The following is a 15,966-nucleotide window of genomic DNA, read 5'->3' as shown; positions in this document are numbered from 1 at the left end:
CCTTTCTCCAGACTGGATTATGACTAATTATTTCACCAGGAGGGTGGGGAGCATTGGAGCTGGAGCCATGTACCTTTTAACCCCTCTCCCCAACCCCCAAGCCCACTCCCCATTCATGAGCTATTTGATCAGTGAACGCATTCCTGAATGGATGCCAGGCTGTTCCTCACTGCCTCAGCTGCAGCTCCTGAAGCCCTGGATCACAGGCTCTCCTCCCATATGCTTTCTATTAGTCCAGGCTTTGCCTGCAGAGAAGCTGACTATGGGGGTTGCTGGGGGAGCTATGAGAGATGCTGCTCCCCTTCTACTTTACCACCGCCCCTCATTCTCATCCAGGATTCACTCTGCCCTTTGGAGTCTGTACTTGCAATGCACTGTCTTGTTTGTGAAATCTGCTCCAGGGAGTGTATGTGAATGACTCGTTCTAGATCAAACTGGGTGTCATCTCTGCCTCGCTCGGGGGGATGATGGGTTTAGTGGGATTTGAGTCAGTTTAGTAGCTAGGCTCCAGGTGCTTCTCACAGACCCGCATGAGCATTCCCTTTACCTGTAAAAGAACGTAGCCCAAGGACAACTGGATTGATGAAGCCCAGAGCAGGTGCAGGGAGCATATGCTGAATACAGTGGTGCCCTTTGTTCGTGGAAGCTAGTGGTGGAAAATATCTGTTAAGTATTGTGCCCCTCTGCCTCCAGTCAGTGTAGGATTGCTCCCTGTAGCACGTTCTCCAAGGCTTTGCCCAGTCTAGTTTCACAAGTCCCAAACAGTAGGGTTTCCAGCACTCTCTTGGGAGATTGTTCCACAGCCGAATCCCTCTCTCTTTTAGGCAGTTATCCCTCCTAGTCACCCTACGTTTTCCTTTTCCTAGGCTCAGTTTCAGCCCATTGCTCAAAGTTACACCCCCTTGCAACACGTTGACCAACTCCCCCCCGCCACCCTGTCCCTGACCAATCAGTCATAGCTGAGCTGAGCTATATGCATTAGCCCTTTGAAACTTTCCTCATAAGCCAAGCCACTGGGCTCTGTACTACACAAATCTAGTTATCCATATAAGACATTAAGCTGGTTTTTAATCTGACAAATTCTTAGCCTTAACAACTTCCTGCAGCAGTGAGTTCCACCGCTTAATTGCACATTTAATGGAAAAAGCATTTCCTTTGATCAGCTTTGAATTTTCCACCTTTTAATTTCATTGAATGCCCTCTTGTGGACAGCCTGCTGCTCCCAATGTCACATCAACTGCCCCTGGGCAGGGTTAGAGGATATAGTGCTTAAAACACCTGCAGTTGCCTGGACCACTCTGTATACTAGAACTTCCTCCACTGGTGGAACTGAACCTATCTTAGCAATGGTAGGAAACTGAGTGCACAGAATCCAAGTATAGATAGAGCCACTGGCATTTAAACCATCATCAGCAACAAGGCAGCTGATAATGGGTGCAGAACATGCTAGCATAAGCAAGGCTTGTATGGCCTTTGGATTAGTCATTTCAGCCCCAGCCTCATCTGTCCTAGCTCATTTTGTGCCTGTTGGCTCTCTGCCTCAGCTTTCCCATGTGTAAAATGGGAATAGTCTATAATCATTCTGCTTGGCAGGCTTGTGCAGTTTGATTTATTCAAGCTTGCAAAGTGCTGTGAGATCCCAGGAAGAAAGGCAGCAATAGGAGTTAAAACGGTTTGTATTAAATAAAGTCTTGAGTGATTTTTATTAAACCATGTAACGTTCCTTAAAAAAAAATACATTGACGGAATCTCTAGATGACACACAACCTCCTCCCCTCCCATAATGCTCCCTACTGTTCACCCTGCTTCCACCCTCCCAGACTCCAGACATGCACCTCTCCCCAAAAGTAGAAGCCGCCCCAAAACTGACAAGGAATGACCTCAGCCAGCCATTCCTGGGACAGTTGAGCTTTATCAATTCCTTCTTCACACCATGGATGTTTCCCTGCTGCTGCGTCTGGCAGGGATGCAGTTTGGAAAAGGAAAGAGAGCTTCAGATACACATCAGCCTCCATGATACACATCACTGTCCAGATTCCTTTCACCAGGTGCTCTGGCTACTCCTAGCTCAGACATTCAGGGTCTTCAGGGAAGCATCATAATTCCGCTTGCTCTTTCCTGGCTCCACTGCTGGTTTTTCTTTGAATGCCAGCAAATAGCTGAGCCGCAGCCGTTGATCTGTTCTGCTGTGTGAGTGTTTTGTTACAATAATCCCAGTGTTTCTGCTAACTGAGGTCTTGAGACAGGACTGCTGTGGAAAGGTCAGATCCAGATCCCATTGAAAGACTGCAGTTATCATAAATGGGTATTGATTCTAGCCCTAAAACAGTCAGTGGAATGGGGGGATTTTCATGGGGTCACTCTGCCTTTCAGCTGTTGGTGGCTGGTTTGAATCTAACCCAGGCTGGTAGTGATTGAAAAGCTGCCACCTGGTAGCTGATGTGAAGTGAGTTGCTAAGTTCTTAGTGTAGTCCTACCAATCCACTTTACAAAACTGCTGCCCTTTTCCAGCACAAGGACCAGAAGTCTGAATAGGCTTGGAGAGCCTGAACTCCCCCTGGTTTCTCCTGATCAGGTTTCAGGCACATTTTGTACCTGTTCTTTAGATAAACAAGCTTGAAGGTCTCTGCACGGCATCTTTACTGAGCATTAACTTCACTAAAACCACCCCAAGCCCTGCCATAAAAATCAGTGGCTGGAATACAGTGTTTTTCCATGGATGCTGGTTCTGACCCACACTGCTGCTGCTCTGACACTGTCCTAGGATTACTCCAACAGCTCTCTTAGTTCCCTGTCTCTTCACCTTTGATTGCAACTCCTTGAGATGCTGCCTGTGGGCCCCAGTGTTCCCTGTTTCAAGTCCTGGGCGTGGCACTCTGCATGCCAGAATACCAGATGCTCCTGAGCATGGAACTCGACAACAGGCCAGACCCACTCAGAGTGTCTGGCTGGCCCAACTGCAAGACTTGGGCACCGTGGGCAGTGCAGGAGTGGGGCATGCCAGGCCTATGGTTGCAAAGAGACCCTACCGTTTTTACAGAGCCTTCAATTTCAGAGCAATCCTAAAAGAGGAGGATGGAAAAAGAAAGCAGAGCCAGTAGTAAAGCCATATTTGCCTCTATGGGATGTGACCTGAACAGTGACAGAAAGCCAATAAATACAGGCAAATGCAGGAACTTGTTCGCACCATGGTTTGGAAGAGGAAGTGGGGGGCCAGGATACTGATCTGAAAGGGGCACAGAGGAAGGCTGGAATGGGATCCTGATCTCTAAGGAGCCTGAGTGAGAAGCCTGAGGAGTGATGGGGGCTCTGCACTCCTGAGTTTCAGATCGACTACTGTTATCACCTGGATTTTTATGCTGATCTCTCTGACATGTATCTTGACAGGGGCAGTGGCCATATTAGGAAGCATGCACAAGGCGGGCTTTGAATCCATGGAGGCTGGTGAGACCTGAAAACATGCAGACAAAACTGACCCATAGAGGTACAGGCAGAGCTAATTTACAAGATCTGGTAAAGATCCTACTGCGTCTGGCTCTGCCTCCTACACGGCTCTGATTTGTCTGTGCTCCTGACTCTGGTCTTAGAGCGCTCTCTGGTGGGGACTGTGAGCTAGCCGGATGGTAGGCGTTCTTCATCTGCACACACACTGGGTTGGGAAATGAGCAAAGGAGCAGTGTTTAAATTTGGCTTAGACATTGCTCCAGCTAAGTCGTTCTGCAGTATGGTTTGGCCAGCCAGCATGGACTGGGCTGAACTGTGTTTGAGAAACACATTCTAGCCAAGGTAAGGATGAAATACATGAACATCTGGAGTAATTCTGAATATAATTGCCAATCTCTGCTAGCTTTTAAGTCAGAATGGTGGTGATCTCAGGCAAAACATGCTTCCAGTGTGATTTGGCTACATTGACACTGACCAGCCAAGCCACGTTACAAACCACTTAGCTGGGGGAGGGATAGCTCAGTGGGTTGAGTATTGGCCTGCTAAGCCCAGGGTTATGAGTTCAGTCCTTGAGGGGGCCATTTAGGGAACTGGTGTAAAAATCTGTCTGGGGATTGGCCCTGCTTTGAGCAGGGGGTTAGACTAGATGATCTCCTGAGGTCCCTTCCAACCCTGATAATCTCTAATTCTGTAAATAGGCTCCTTAATGAGATCTGATATGGCTTTAGAGAGCACGCAGTGATTCTTACCTGAGCGCCCTACTGCCTCCCTGTGCTGGTGACAGAGTAATTAAAGTGATCAAAATATCTGTTCCAGTCAAGATCTCAGTTGTTCAATATATTACTCCCCTCTACTTAGTGTCCTCTATGGATGTATAGTCCGTATCTAGCCCTCCAGGTAGTTACTCCTCTGTCATTATAACCTCTGTTTTCTTGGTGGTTTATGACTTGGTGTTAAAAATTCCTACCAGGGATTTAACTCCAGAAATAAGACCTCAAACCATGGAGTGAAAAGCAAAAATCCTCCAGAATCAGTTGGGCTGGGGTTTTTGTTTGTTTGTTTGGTTGGTTCTGGTTTTGCTTTTGTTCTTTGTTAATGTTGAGAATAAAAGGGTCACTTTCGAAGGACTGGATGGTTCTGAGACTTGCTAATAATAGCTGGACCCTCTAGGCCATGAGTTCAAATCCAGGCAGGCTGGTGGTATCTGAAAATGGCTGTGGCATATATGAAATGAGTTGGAGATGTTAGCCCAGTTCTGTGGGACTGGGTGTCAAAATCACCTCTTACTATTTGTTTGTATTGGGGTCATATTTATGATCCCCAGTCATGGAGCAGGATCGCTGGGTGCTGTATAATCACAGAACAAAAACATGGTCCCTGCCCCAAAGAACTGACAATCTAAGTATAAAACAAGAGACGACAGGTGGTTATAGACGGACAGAGTGGGGAAACAATGAGACAATAATGGTCAGTGTGATAGGCAGTGATTCCACTCACCAGCTGCCTAACCAAAAAGCCCCGGTGCTAGTCTCAGAGGAAAGGCCAACAACCACATGGGCCATCAGACTGAACTGCCCTCCGACCCCTAAAGAGGTCCGTCTACCAACAACTGTCACAAGGGATTTGTGGCATGGACACTGTTCACAGGACAGCCGGGCGGAGATCTACCAACTCATTTCATGCAGGCCACCAAGCAGCCTTCAAGTGTCATGACTTTTGGTCACTAACTACCTGGGCTGGTTTGAACTGGCTACCTGGTGAAAGGCTCCCTGTGAATTCTGGGGCAGTAAGGGAAATCCCTCCCCCAAAGGAGCCTGGGGAAAGATGAACCAAACTACAAAAAGCTGTGTGCCTCAGGCCCTACCTATGCTGTAGGTTTCACAGGGACAGGAGTTTGGATACAACACCGTTAAAACTGTAGCATAGCTGGGACTAAGTACAGCTTCACAATGGGTAGAAACCTTGGCTACCCTAGGGCTTTAACCTGGGTCTGGGACACAGATTCTGTCTACACTCCAGGGCTGATTCCCAGCAACACTAAGAGGCCTAAAAAATTAGTGGAAATGGCCTCCTGAGAATGCCCTTCTGCCCAAAGGGGCTTCCTTGACCAGTGCAGAGCTGGTGTAAGGGTTCTACATCCCCCTTACTCTCAGCCCCCATGTAGAAGGCAGATTGGGGTATATTGGGGAGCACAACTGGACTGCACTTCGGCTATTCTCTGCCATTGCTCACCTCTGCTTCCCAGGGCCTATAGGACACAAAGCATACATTAGAGCAACCCTGAGGCTATTCTACCTTATGCTTGGGGCTCGGTATGTCTTAGATGATTCCAGAATACAAACAGCACAAAGGTGACTTACCTTTATCTGCCCCACTGCATTCCTTCCCAGTGCAGGAATGGGGAAACTGAGAATCAAGCCTACACGTTTTATTGGGAGTGTTGTAACCTGACCTCCCTGATGCATTTCTAGCCTGTCCACGCTGGTCAGGCAAACCATGCATGACAGAGCTGTGTCCAAGAACAGTTCAGCTCTCCGTGCAGACAGGGCCTCCCTCTCCAAGTCCCAGGGTCATTTGCAGCCTGCTAGGACCCCTGCCCAGGGGGCTTTTCCTAGAGCTGCTTGCTGAGTGGCTGTCTTGAGCCTACACCTCCTTCACATCCTGCTGCATGGGCTGTGGCCCAAGACCAGGGCAGCTGGTGTTCTCCTCGTTCCTGTCAGTTGCTCTTCCTCCTGTTTGGCCACTTGCCATAATGGCAGAGCTGGCTGCCCAGTGAACTGAGTGATGGCCGCAGCGGACTCCCCCCTCAGGCGTACGGCGCTGGGACAGAAATACAGCAATGGGGTGGCTACTGAATAAACTAAACTGGGGGAAAGACCCCGCAGACCGAGCCACAGCCCATCTCATCCGCGCACCCTGCTGGGACCCCTAAGCTGGGCATGCTTCTCCCGTCCCCCCTGCAGCTGCAGCTTCTGCTCCCCCACCCCACTCCACCTCCCCAGATATGAGCAACTTCATGCTCCCCCTCCCCCATCTGGCATGAACATCTCCCTCCTTTTCCTATCAGGAGAAACTTCTCCATCTTCTCCGCCCTGCCCCCTGCCAGGGGAGCAGCCATTTCTCCCCCATCCCTAACCTGCCAAGGTTAGTTCCTCTCCCCCAGCCCCACCCCATCACCTGGGCATCCCCACTTCTCCCTCTCTCCCCCCACTCCCTAGTCAGATGCCGGGTGCGGCTCCTCTGCCCCACACACTCCATCACCTGGGTATACTGGCTTCTCCCTCCCCTCTCAGTCACCCGGCCTCCCCTCTCTCACAGCTCAAGCTAAAAGATCCAATTTCCTGTTTCCAGCTTGTGAAAAGGTTACTTGATACCTCCCCAAGCTGAGCCAACCAGTTCCATCCAGGAGCTGCTCTCCTGAGCTAGCTTTTGGGTTATAACTAATCCCTTGGCACTGCTCTTGGCACACACTGGTGTGTCTGCATTTCTGTGTGTGTAGGAGGGGAACCTTCCCACCTTTGTGGAGGGGGGGGCGTTTGTTCCTGAAATTGGGGCTTAAAAAGTGCTGATTTTTTTTTTTTTTACATGGCAGTATAGGTATACGGGCTAGCCCTGCTCTGTGCGTGTGTGTGTGTGTGTGTGTGTGTGCACATCTGTGGTTGTGTGTATATAGGCGAATAGCTATGCCAGCTTTGTGCATGTATGTGTACTGGGCGGAGGTGCGGGGGAGAGTTATGTAGAAGAGAGCTTATTCCACAGCTGTTTGCATCAGTGTGTGTTTGTGTATTTGTGCACATTTGAGAGCTGGGCATATCAATGTACTTGGTGCCTTTAGCTTTTTCACCCTGTACCTTTGTTCTGTGGCAGTAGCTTGAGCTGAGATGTAATTAAATGCCAGGAAAGCAGTGGATAGTGAAATTGTCCATCTAGTTCTCCTGGATGTTGCTGGTTTAGTCATTGGAGATGATGTTTTTCTAAGCTTGGCCCAGAGCCCAAAAAGTCACCCCAGCAGAGAGGGTTGGAACTCCATTAAATTGGACCTTGCTGACTCTTTCAGAGCCCAGGGGGTTAGAACTGCCTGATGTTTTTTTTTTTTGCCAAAAACATTTATTTGGGCCAAAAATGCAGATTCAGCAGCACTGAAACGTTTTGCAAATTAGTGTTGATTGCACCAAATTGTTCACTTTGGAAAAAAAATTCCTAAAATGTTGGGGGTTTTTTTACGTTTTCTAAATGAAATCTTTTGATTTTTTTTAAATTCAAAATGACTTTTTCTTTCAAAATGTCCTTTAATTTTACTTTTAAGTAAAAACAAAAAAGCTCAAAAATCAAAACAAAACTTTTCATTTCAACTATTTATTTGGTTTTACTTTTCAGTTGGATGAAAAATTTAATTTTCAGTTCAATCTGAAACGGTTTTCTCCTGTACTTTTTCGGCATTGCCAGCACAATAAAAAACTCTGCCATTCACACAGGGATTGGCAGAGGGTCTCTCATATGGAAGCAGTTTTATTGCCGCTCTTCACACAAGCTGTGTACAATGCACCCTCCACCTTTACTTCAGTGTTTTCCTCTCAATAGAATTGCTTGTTGACTTGATGGGCAGCCAGATGAGCACCTCGGCCTCCCTTCTTGACTGGACAATGGGCATTCTTCCTCATACCCCAATCCTGGAAGTTGGATCCTTCTTTCTGGGCAGCAGGCACCCATGCCTCTTGGGAGTCATTCCCCTCTGGCTGCATACTCAGGGAACGTCCACACTACCCTCTGGATTGGCGGGTAGCGATCGATCTATCGGGGATCGATTTATCGCGTGTACTGTAGACGCGTGTACTGTAGACGCGATAAATCAATCGCCGATCGCTCTCCCGTCGACTGCTGAACTCCAGCTCGGCGAGAGGCGGAAGCAAAGTCGACGGGCGAGGGGCGGTCGTCGATCCCGCACCTTGAGGATGCAAAGTAAGTAATTTTAATTCGATCTAAGATACGTCGACTTCAGCTACACCATTCTCGTAGCTGAAGTTGTGTATCTTAGATCAATTTCCCCCCTACACCCAGTGTAGACCAGGCCTCACAGTTCCCACCCCTTAGGAGCCAGTCTCTTGTCTCTGGGCTCACACATTCCCAGGAGCCAAGAGATGGAAATAAATGCCAAGTGTAGACTGGAGTCTTTAGTAGAGGAGAGCACTGTCCCTGTGATTAGATGTGTTACCAAGTGGCATTAGGGTGACCAGATGTCCTGATTTTATAGGGACAGTCCTGATATCTGGGGCTTTCTTATATAGGCTCCTATTACCCCCCACCCCATCCCGATTTTTCACACTTGCTATCTGGTCACCCTAAGTGGCATAGTCATGTGCTCTCAATGTGTTGATAGTTAACTGCCAGGTTAGGAAAAGTCTTGATAAAGTTAAAGGGTTTATTAGCTGATCAGAGGCTGTCGACCCTAGGAGGATCTTCAAAGATCACATGATGGTTGGATCAATACTGTCAGCAAACAAAAGGGAGAGACGCGCTAATCAGGCTTACTTGTTCACCTACATTCTGATAAACCTGCGAAGGTCACCAGATCAGTTCTGAAGCTGAATAAGCTGCCTCTTTCCCAGACTTTCCTATCCCCCCATACACTCACATGGCTCCTCAGGGTCACGCATAGGGAAAAACACTCCATTGTTCTAGCTAGCTGATATCATTCACATCGTTCAGCATTCCCAGCACTGGTCCTTGGATATATCTGGGATTGGTAAAAAGCAACAGAGGGTCCTGTGGCACCTTTAAGACTAAAAGGTGCCACAGGACCCTCTGTTGCTTTTTACAGATTCAGACTAACACGGCTACCCCTCTGATATTTGGGATTGGCACATCTACAGAGCTGTATGGACATACCCAAGATAGCTACACAGAAGATCCAGGAACTGCATGGCGTCTGGCTGGAGCAGACAGAATACGCGGGATCCTGAGTTGCATGGAGACCAGGCAGTCAGTGTGTATCTTCAGAAGTTGCCTCTCCTTGTGCTCACTTATCTGCAACCTCAAACAGGCATTTACGCATGCAGGGAGTGAGTCACTGTGCTTCAAAGTACCCAAGTGACAGCCATGGGTCCTGTAGCCACCGAGAAGGTACAGAACAATACAAACCTTCACTCAGTGCCCTGTTCAGTCCTTAGGGTATGTCTAGACTGCAATCACTAGGTGTGATTGTGGCTGGAGCCGATATACCTGAGCTAGCTTTAATCTAATCTAGTGAAGCCATGGCAGCCTGGGCTACCCCAGGAGTTCTGTGCGGCTTTGTACAGCCGGCACCGAAGCCTGCATTGCTGCAGCTCGCTCTGGGGCCGAGCTAGCTAGATTAAAGCTAGGTCGGGTGTGTGGCCCTGAACTGCGGTCACATCCATAGGGCTGGTCTACACTGAAAAGTTACATTGGAGCAGGGCTGGCTCCAGGGTTTTTGCCGCCCCAAGCACCGCAAAAAAAAAAAAAAAAAAAAGCCGCGATCTGCGGCAGCAATTCGGCAGGAGGTCCTTCGCTGCGAGCGGGAGTGAGGGACTGTCTGCCAAATTGCCGCCGAATAGCTGGACGTGCCACCCCTCTCCGGCGTGGCCGCCCCAAGCACCTGCTTGGTAAGCTGGTGACTGGAGCCGGCCCTGCATAGAAGTAGTTACGTCTCTCAGGGGTGTGAAAAATCCATACCCCTGGGAGAAGTAGTTAAGCTGACCTAACCTAACCCCTGGTGTACTCAGTGCTAGGTCAGTGGAGCTACCGCCTCTTGGGGAGGCGCATAAACCGCAGCAATGGGAGAACCCCTCCCGTCTCTGTAGTGAGTGTTGACTCTGACACGCTACAGCATCACAGCTGTAGTGCTGGAGCTGCACCACTGTAGTGATTTAAGTGTAAACATAGCCACAGGCCATGTCTACACTACCACTTATGTCGGCAAAACTTATGTCCCTCAGGGCAGTGAAAAAAACACTCCCCAGAGTGACATAAGTTTCACCGGCATAAGTGGTAGTGTGGACAGTGCTGTCGGGGCAGGAGAGCTTCTCCTGCGCCATAGCTACCATTGCTCGTTGAACTGGTTTTATTATGTCGATGGGAGAGCTCTCTCCCGTTGGCATTGAGCGGCTACTCGAGCGATCTTACAGTGGCGCAGCCAGTGTAGACATAGCCTTAGTCTCAGCAGAGGCCATAAATAAGGCTATGTTTTAGTCACGGGTATTTTTAGTAAAAGTCATGGACAGGTCACGGGCCGTAAACAAAAATTCACAGGCCCATGACCCGCCCCGACTAAAACTTGGGTGGGAGCAGTCTGGGCGCGCTGGGGAGTGGTGGCTCGGGAGCCCCACTGGTGCTGGGAGATGGGGGGCCTGGCCGTGGCATGTAGCCTGGGACTCCTGCTGCTGTTGGGGCGGGGGGGGGGGCACTGGCACTTGGCAGGGCTGGCAGAGGCTTCCTACCCAGCTCCACATCCCTGCAGCTCCTAGGCGGCAGAGGCAGGGGCCATGGCAAAGGCTCTGCTGCTCCCGCCACAAGCACTGGCTGCTGCAGCCCATGGGACCTGTGCTGGCAGGGCCTGTAGGCGCAGGCAACGCAGAGACACCCCTTCCCCCCGCCTCTCGCTGCCTAGAGGAGCTGCAGGGGAGCCATGCCAGTGGGAGCCGGGGAGCTCCCCCCCGAGGTAAACGCCCCCCCCCCCCAGTCCCCAACCCCATGTCCCTAGTCCTGAGCTCCCTCCCACACACCCAAACTGCTGCTGCTGGCCCAGGGGCTGCCCAAGCCAGGCAGTCCCTGAGTCAGCACCAGCTGCTGCAGAAGTTGGAGGTCACAGAAAATCATGGAATCTGTGACCACCATGACAGACTCACAGCCTTAGCCATAAACAAGGGATGCGCTCACGCTTGTCCATGGGGAACTAACCTGACACCCACCAAACATCTTGATTAATAAACTAGAATGATACAAAAACAACATGACGCACAGTAAATGGATTAAAAACTGGTGAAATGACAGGTCTTAAAATGTAATTATAAACAGGGGATTGTTATCAAGCCACTGTGTTGCTAGTGGGATCCTGTAGGGAATCAGCTCTTGGCCTTACTCTACTTAACATTTTTATCAGTGATTTGGGAGAAAACCCCATAAAATCATTACTGATAAAGTTTGACACAAATATTGGGCGAGTGGTAAATAATGAAGAGAACAGCTCACTGATACAGAGTGATCTGGAGTGCTTGGTAAGCTGGGTGCCAGCAAACTGTATTCCTTCCGGTACGGCCAATGTAAAATCGTACCTCTAGGAACAAACAACATAGGCCATATTTACAGGATGGTGAGAAGCTGGGACTCTGAAAAAGACTTGGGGGGTCAGATTGGATAATCAACTGAACATGAGTTCTCAGTGTGATGCTGTGGTTAAAAGGGGTACTGTGATCCTTGAATGTATAAACAGGGGGATACTGAATAGAAGTAAAGAGGTTATATTACCTCCGTGTTTGGCACTGGTGCCACGACTACTGGAATACCGTATACAATTCTTATGGCCACACTTCAAGAGGATGTTGATAAGTTAGAGAGTGTTCAGAGAAGGGCCACAAGAATGATTAAAGACTAGGAAAATATGCTGTAGCGTGAAAGAGTAAGGAACTCAGTCTATTTAGCTTATCAAAGAGAAGGTTAAGGGGTGACTTGATCTACCTACATGGGGAACAGATAGGGTGACCCTATGTCCCAATTTTATAGGGACAGTCCCGATATTTGGGGACTTTTTCTTATATAGGCTCCTATTTCCCCCCACCCCCCTCCTGATTTTTCACATTTGCTATCTGGTCACCCTAGGAACAGAAGTACCTACATGGGAAACAGAAATTTAATACCAGAGAGCTCTTCAACCTAGCAGACAAAGGTGTAACAAGAACCAATGGCTGGAAGTTGAAGCTAGACAAATTCAGATTAGAAATAAGGTGCAAATTTTTAACTAAGAGGATAATTAAACCTTGGACCAATTTATCAAGGAGTGTGGTGGATTCTCCATCGCTGGAAATTTTAAAATCAAGATTAGATGTTTTTCTAAAAGAGCTGCTGTAGTTCAAGCCCAGCTATTGGACTTGAAGCAGGAATTAATTCATGGAAATCCTATGGTTTGTGTTATGGAGGTCAAACTAGATGATCCCTTCTAGGCTTAAAATCCATGAACGTGTTAAAGTCATTTCACGCAGGCCACCAAACAAGGTAGTTAAAATCTAAAGCATTTTTCCAAAATAACTTCTGACTTTTGTGAGCATCATCTGCATGGTCAGTGCAGAGAGATACAAAATGGCCTAACATGACTGCTCTTCGGAGTTTGAGGAGCAGGGACAGAACTACAAATTTGGGACGCCATCATACTGGACTGATCCACACTCTGGATCCAGATAACGGGTCTGAGTTCACTACTTGAACCTTTTTGTACAGTGGGCTGAATCCTGAAATTTGGGGAAGTTCAGATCCAGATCTCAAACACCCAAGTTTGGGAGCGTTCAGACCCAGAGGTTTGGTTTGTCCCATGAGGGAGACATGAAGTTCAACTCTGGCTTCAGGCTGCAGGGGCATTAGTTCAGAGCCATCGTCAGGAATAATAGAAAATCCATGTCTATGGGAAATGTGCAGAGCAAGGGTCTTTCTGTGGACTTTAATGTTTTCCCCAGGATTAGAACATCAGTGTATAAAGCCAGGCATTCCTAGCTCAGTATCACCAACCCCAAATGTTAAAAAATCATGAGTCAGTCTCCTCAAAAATCATGAGGTTATGTAAAACCAATAGATTTGGTGTTCTTTTTATATGCCTTCTGCTTTTTGAGCCTTTTGGGTGCACTGGAGTCACATTTTGAAGCTTTCTCCACAGCCACGAGGGCTAGAAACTTACTTTTTCTTTAAGAATGAAGGCTGAAAGCATCACATAGTCACTTGACTCCAGGAGCTGGGGCTTTAAGGAAAACAATAATTAACATGTGACTCATGACAAAATCATGAGAGTTGGCAACACTGCAGTAGCCCTTCTGGTTGTGATGTAAACCTGCAGCATATAAACTGATGGCATATTGTGTCTGTCTGCAGAGAGCTGGGTGTAAACCATTGCACTAACGTAAGGACAAAGTTCCTCCATTGACTTCAGTAGGATGTAAACTTTGGAGCTTGATATCATGTGCCCCTGAAATATAAACACTGTTAATCTCTGATGATATTCCTCTTAGAAACATCCAGCTAAATCACGTGGCCAGAGCTTTCCCCAGGCATGTCAAAGGGTGGGAATAAAGCTGCCTGGTTTGAATAGGTAAACAGAACTGTTGACTCTTCCTTGAATTATTCAAATAGCTGAGATGCTTCCCCTTGTTCTTAAAATGTACATAGAAGCAATAAGTTATCTTTGCAACAGGAGACCCTGATGTCTCTGAAGTCCTCTGGGGACCTGGAAGGGTTCGTAAGGGACCCACTGAGTGGAATTCCACCCCAGGACAAGTGGCAGCTACAGTTTTGTCAGGAAGAAAAAAGTGTTGGAGATTTCTGTGGGTTTTATGTAAGATTTGGGCCAGTGCTGGAAATGTACAATAATGTGCTAATGCATATTGCTAGTGATTCTTTGTCTGATAATGACACGATATTAAACTACAAGGGCCAAGCAGACTAGGAAACACCTCCCAGGTAGGGCTGTCATTCGCTCAGGATTTTCCTGATTGTGTTGGGGCACTCCTACATTGGCTGTGTCAATGCTAAACTTTTTGGGGAGATCTACACCTGCTGCATAGCCACCTGTGCCTCTCCACCCACCGGAGCGATGATAGGGATTCTAGTGTAGATAGCAAAAAGAAGAACAGGAGTACTTGTGGCACCTTAGAGACTAACAAATTTATTAGAGCATAAGCTTTCGTGGACTACAGCCCACTTCTTCACTGGAATTTTTACCACTGTGTTGTCTAACCCCCATGTCCAGAGCCTGAGACCTGCCTGCATTAGGCAATCCCATCATTGCTATGACTGATGTAGCTCTACATCTACAGGACAGTGCAACTTGGGTGAGTTAGGGAACACAAGGCCATATTTCCAGCAGCATTTGCATTAGCCCTGCATGGATCCCAAAATATGTCACTGTGATGAAGTGGTTTGTACTGAAATTTACTGCTGGTTTGGATGCAAAGTTGCCGCGGTTCGTTAGGTTTGCCCCAGGAGATAAGGGTAGCTGAATTTGTTCTGTTGGACAAACTCATCAAGGTGGCAACCCTGCTTCCCCTGCAGGAATTCAACTAAGGGTATGTCTACACTGTAATTAAATACCCTGGCTGGCCTGTGTAAACTCACTCCGGCTTACGGGGCTCAGGATAAGGGGAAGTTTAGTTGTGGTGTAGATGTTCAGGGCTCAGGCTTGGGACCCTCCCTGCTCAAAGTCTGGGAAAGTCCAAAGCTTTAGCACCATTCAGGAATCTACCCCTATGATTCTATAGTGAAAACAGAGCCATGCTTTAACCATGTTAGGTGACTACTGTTGTAACCAGGTCCTGCAATGCAACCACTAGTACAGAGAGGGCCTCAGTCTTGGAGCATGTCTACATGAGCACTTACTGTGTGGCAAGCAGGGGTGTAAATCTACAGTGCTCCAGTGTCTATGTGGACCTGGTATCAATCTGCACTAGGGAACCTATAGTGCACACCAGCAGGGTCCACATAGACACTCTTTGTGGCATGCTGGAGTGCTGTAGACAGGGCCGGCTCCAGGGTTTTGGCCACCCCAAGCAGCCAAACAAACAAACAAAACAAAACAAAAAAAAAGCCGCAATCGCCATCTGCGGTGACAATTCATCGGAGGTCCTTCGCTCTGAGCAGGAGTGAGGGACTGTCCGCCAAATTGCCGCCAAACAGCTGGACATGCCGCCCCTCTCCGAAGTGGCCGCCCCAAGCACCTGCTTGGTAAGCTGGTGCCTGGAGCCGGCCCTGACTGTAGATGTACACTCCAGCTTAGTGGAGGCACAGTAAGTGCTTGCATTGACATACCCTAGGTCTCAGGCTAAAGCGCTTTTTAAAAAGTTTGGGTTGGCTGCAGATACAGAGCAAGTGGGGAGGGCAGGACAGAGACTTTGGACCCAGAAGAAGCAGACCTTGTAAATTGCAGACTGGAGGATGCTGCCCAAAATTCAGATCAGAAAATGCAAGAACAGTAGAGCAGGGCCAGATCATCTGAGCCAAGGTAAGATCATGAAATTGAACGGGAGAGGAAAGGATGTGACATTACCTTTTACATTAAACTGCTAGATAGCATCATTCTCAACAGGGCTTCTGTGGAGCCCTCCTTCATTTTGGGAATCGGAACCTAAGTCATCTTTCCTTGTTATCCATCTATCTATCACAAACACAAGTTTCTACTAGCTGCAGTGTCTTTGCCTATATATAACACAACATCCTGGTGAAACATTTCTCCTGGAGACAGGTTTCAGTGGTAGCCGTGTTGTATCTGTATTGCCTCTTTGCCTAGCCTCTCCATCTTGGTCCCTTATTTAA

At 48.1% G+C, this 15,966-nt stretch overlaps 1 protein-coding gene across 1 annotated transcript in view; it reads left to right on the top strand.

Annotated features, from left to right (window-relative positions):
• Nucleotides 1–15,966, top strand: part of SLC25A33 (solute carrier family 25 member 33) — a 99,047-nt gene that overhangs the window by 44,075 nt on the left and 39,006 nt on the right. The gene's annotated exons all lie outside the window — the stretch shown is intronic.

This window comes from Malaclemys terrapin, chromosome 19, assembly GCF_027887155.1.
Source record: "Malaclemys terrapin pileata isolate rMalTer1 chromosome 19, rMalTer1.hap1, whole genome shotgun sequence".
Classification (NCBI taxonomy): Eukaryota; Metazoa; Chordata; order Testudines; family Emydidae; genus Malaclemys; species Malaclemys terrapin.
Note: the sequence above shows the minus strand (reverse complement) of the source record. Positions and strands in the feature narration are given on the sequence as shown.